The sequence below is a fragment of the Condylura cristata genome, unplaced genomic scaffold (genome assembly GCF_000260355.1).
Source record: "Condylura cristata isolate star-nosed mole 26May11 unplaced genomic scaffold, ConCri1.0 scaffold00004, whole genome shotgun sequence".
NCBI classification, from domain to species: Eukaryota; Metazoa; Chordata; class Mammalia; order Eulipotyphla; family Talpidae; genus Condylura; species Condylura cristata.
Window position 1 is genome coordinate 39,631,811 of NW_004567105.1, and position 5,410 is coordinate 39,637,220.

Here is a 5,410-nt window from a genome sequence, read left to right on the forward strand (position 1 = left end):
TTTTCAAGTTTCATAAAATCAGGTGGTCATGGAAATAATGTGACACAGTAAAAATGACCACAATAAATGATATGAAGCATTCTCTTCATCTTTGATTATAATTTATTTTGTTTTTATAATATTTGAAGTATAAGTTTAAACCATGGGACATTGTTTCACATGCATGTGTTTGGGATAAACTAATTATTATTACAGGTTAGATGTTAGGAAATATGAGAAACATTAGAAAACCATAAGCAATGCAATCATTTTAGAAATTTTTTTGGAATTATTTGCTAAATTTGAATAGTCAAAAATCACCATTTCTGAAGATAATGCAGTATCTTACAGGAATATTTGCATGCTTACACTTGCACAAATGTATAAAAACATCGATGGCTGCAGTATTTGTAATAACAAAAGTATAAAACAAGCCAAAGATACATTAACAAGAGTTGGTTGGTCAATTGTGGACGCTTCCTTCGATGATATAAGACAACCCCACAGAAATGAAATCTGCTAAAAATAAGACTGAAGACCAATTTCACAAACTACTTTGAACAAAACAAATCAGGTACAAACCTAAGGATAGAATGATGCCTAGAAAATTTTAGTACCTTACTTTTGATAGTGGAAGGACTTGAACCCATAGTTTCCACTATGAGACACTTAATATTCATAAACTTCATACAGACTCTCCCTTTATTGTTTTATCTTACTTTTAACACATTACTATTTAATTTATGAGAGCATAATTATTACTGATCATAAATAAATTTTTCTATGATTAATTTTCCTGTCTTTTCGTTTATTCATGTGTAAAATGGAAATGACATAAACAATACCGTACTTAACAGGGTTATTAGAAGAATTAAACATGTATATGTACAAAGGACCATTATACATTATATGTATAATGATTTGTTGAATATTAAATGTATTTACTATCAAAGAGAGACAGAGAAGCATTTTAAAATCGACAGTGCTCAAGCTAAATTCCAAACCTGCGGCCTCACATCAGACCATATGCACAGTAAGCTACACAGTTGCCATTTTTAAATATAAATTTTAAAAACATTGCTTTGAAATGTTAGAAACAATGTTGACTTCACATAAAGGTCAACCAGACATCCCAAGTGAGAAGTGTTGAGAATTTCCATATTCTCCTCAAGTTTATTTTTTCATCATGACATTTTCTCCCAGGCTGTGTTGATGATTCCACTGGTTTGCTGAGTACATTCTGCAGGGATGTTATGTTGTGACAAATAAACCCGTTCACGTGTCAGTGCAAGTGTCAATTTAACACCAGAATTAGTCTGGTGATAGTCATGATTATTAGTTTATTTATCAAATAATGCTTTTTTTCTCATTAATATGGTACTAATGAATTTGAGGGGAGAGGATGGTTAGTGTCATTGTAACACTTTCTAATGTAGAGCCATCAAAAGATACACTCATTAGTGGGATGTGCAGTTCACTAAATATAGTAATACAAATGTGCTGTATTACATTCTCAGGAAAATGATTTCAATCTTCTCTATTAGTAAACCACAAAGAGTAAACAAGATTGAAATACATCACAACACATTATTTTTGCACTAGATATATTAAGAGGAATAATTCACTACCACTTATAATCTTTGTTTCCATCAATAAAACACTCTCTAACATTGCAACATCAATGCTATTAGGAACTCTGACTTTACAGTCATAACTACTTGACCTTCCAAACTAACACAATGTCACCATTCCCATAAGCTTTCAGGTTACATGGAAGTCCTTATCATTATTTCAGCCATAAGGAACTATTTTATTATCTTTAAGACTCATCTATCTAAAACCATGTGTTTATTGTCCATATTATTGTCTTCTTTTCCCACTAAATTTTTAGCTCCATGTCAGGAATTTTCCCTGTGTTGTCACCAGGGTAAAATTAAATGAGTAGCATATAATTGCTACTCAATAGTAGCATATAACTGCTACTCAATAAATAACTGTTGAGTTAAAGAGTTGCTAAAATAATAAAACAGAGTTATTGTGATTTATAGACTCAAGAGCTATATAGATTCATGCTTACCTCAAACTATCCCATTCCTTTATGGGTCTCTTGTCAAAGAGCCAAATGTGGAGCTTAGATATTATCAGAGAAAGTAAAATGTTAACTTTGGCATAAGTCACCACCTCTCAAATATGAAAGTTTGTCTCAAAGATTTCAGTAGTCATTTTACCTTTGAATTTTTAATCGTATTTTTTTTAAGTGGGGGAAGATGACTTTTGCAATCTATATTATAATTTGGCAGCATAATACTACATATTCTTATTTGAAGTAACATGATAGTTATGATAAAATGTGACTTTCAATTATCCAACACATATCAAAATCTAAGTCATAGAAATATGATATGGTAAAAAGGAATATTCTGTTTAGAAGTAAAAAAAAAAAAAAAAAACTATGCAAGTAAATGAACCATAATTTCCCAAAATAAATACACTTACAGAGCTGTGGAGGAATGGACATTCCTCATCTCTCTTCTTCTGAATAAAGAATGACCCTCCCCATTGTTTTAAATTTTACTACAGGCTGTCGCATGTTTTCCGTGGGATATGCACGAGTGTAAAATCACTGTACTTCAATACAATAACATTACTGCAGTAATGCCATGACAATACAAATTGGTCATTAAAATCATGCATGGGGAGGAAATAGCAAAATGACCCAGAGCTTCCATGCCTATACCATATGCTCCCTAAATTTACCACATGTTCATTACTTTCTGTACGTCTCCTTTTAAATGTTTTATGGAGGCTTCATTCATGAATGATTGATTAAAGCATTAACCACTGGCAATCGATTCAGCCTCCAGCTGCTCTCCCAGTGCTGCCTGTCAGGGATTGGGGCCTAAAGTCCCAATTCTCAAATAACTTGGTGTTTCTCCTGGCCCCAAATAGTCATAACAGGAGAAACATTTTAATCCCTCACATTTTAGTTAATCTTATGCTTTTAGGAAGCTGTGAACCAGTAATTACAAATGCAGAGCAATATATATGAAGGAATTTTGATCAGTAATAATTTACTAAAAAAATCCATTTCATGTTTCCAAATATTTTGCATAAAACTTACATTATTTTTATAGCTTTTAATTTATTTATATAGATACATAGTTTTCCTTTTTAATGTTGTAAACTTATACTGTCAGGACATTTACTGATACCATAATAATAATGATGAGGACAATGGAAGTAGCTTGAGGGTGATCACATACTGAGTTGGTAGTAAAATTGCCAGGTGTGCTGATCGTTCACGCAGTAAACTTCCCCTGAACCTGTTGCATTGTCTTAGCTTATTATTTTAATTTTGTGTAATTTATTTAGAGTAAAATGATGTTTTCCAGTGATTGTATCTGGACAGAGCAAGCCCATTCTAACAGTGAGGGAATATAATTAGGTGCGACTAATATATGACTCATCAACCATCACAACACACAAAGAGTTTGTAGCAATCCTTGTTCCCAGAATCTTGTACAAAACTACAAGCCAAATATATCACTGCAATCTAGTAATTGATTAAAATCAATAAATAAAAGCCAGACTCAAAGGCTATAAATACTATGACAAACATGGTGTTCATAATGTTAACTTCTATTTGAAAGAAAGAGGTGTTCATACAATTTCTAGATGTGCTTTCAAGCCAATGGATTTTGCTATGGTTGATGTATGCATTTAACTCAGTGGACCCCATTCTTTCTTAAAACGCTTTAATGTTAAAAAATGTGATGGATTCATCGATAATTTAGTAAAATGTCTCCTTTGTGATGACAACTAATAGCAAATAATTAAGAAAAATGTTTCTAACATCTTTCTGCAATTTAGAACATTTTCAGCAGGAAAATATATACCCATTAAATCTCTCAATAGGAATTCTCACTGTGAGAAAATGACAATGCAATTTATTTAGTCCAACGGAAAATATCCATAATTATTTTGTTCTCCTTATCTTTAGCAGTTTGAAAATAATGACAGATATAAATGACATCTGACCTATACCTCTTATTATATTACTTGAATCTTAAAAATAATAATATGCTTAGAACCTGTATTATCTGAATATTGTTACATAATTTGACATTACTTATTTTATTGAACATATGGAAAACTTATTTCATTTTGTTACCATTCAAAATGACTACAAATTTATGTGTTGAATTGTAAAGGTTTCTGGATATCTACCCAGTATCTATTCCATTTTTCTTTTGTAGTACTTGAAACCTCATTTACTTTCAGGTCCACAGTCTAAATATTATTTCTGAAAAAGTACAGTTATGGGATTATTTGGACATCATATAGTGCTAAGTATGTGGGTCACATACTATCAGAAGTGCTCTTAAAATGGTGTCATCTGCCTACCACAATCAACTTTTTCACTTTATTATTTGTTGGCTGCTTTGAATAATGTGATTGTTAGACATCCAATAGTCATCTAGAAATAAAAGGGAAATTCTAAAGATGGCAGAACCGAGTTCTTGGTTACTATCAAACTACTCTATCTGCTTCTCTCAGCCAATTATTCATTGTTCATTGAATATTGTTGATTTTCTCTGATAATCACTTGTTCTCTAATGTTATTTCCTAGTTTTTCTCTCCATGTGTAAATGCCCACCTAGGTGGTATCTATTCTATGAAATCAACTGTTGCATGGGAATTCATTGTTTACAGATCTCTACCTACTCGCACGCTCAAGGACAAAGAGGACTTTCTTGCCTGTCTGTGTATCACCCCATGTTTAGAGTATATGTCAATTCATATACATAGAATAGACTCAAAAAACTAATTGCAGGCATGAATAATTAATATGTATATGTGACTTATAGGGTTTTGTGTATGTATGTGCTATTGTTTGTTTTTCTACTTGTATTGACATTAGGGTTTAGACTACAGAAGATTTAATTAGAAAAAAAGTGTATTGCCAAGTGATAGAATTCAAGCCCACAAAATTTAACCAATTATTCAAGTGGGTAAAACTCAGTGGTCACATACAATGAGTATATTACTTCATAGTGATCCTGACATGAGCTAATGCAACAAACCACATCAAAGGCCAAAGGAAAGAACATGATCAAGCCAGCTTGAAAATTTCATGTTCCATAATATTACTTATGACAATGTCTTATTTCTCCCCAATTTCTATGTTAGTTATTTTTGTTTATAACCTATGGCTCTCATTTATAATTTATTTGCAGCAATGTTTATATGATTAATTTTCATATGTACCAATAGATCAACAAATATGTGTCAAGAAATGAAGATCAGAAAAATGTGAACAAATGAATAATTTTGTTTTGTTTTAGAGGCTGGTTCATAATTGAAACATGATAATAAAGAGAATTTTCTACTGTGTAGAGGTACAGACAGATATATGCTCTAACAGGAATTT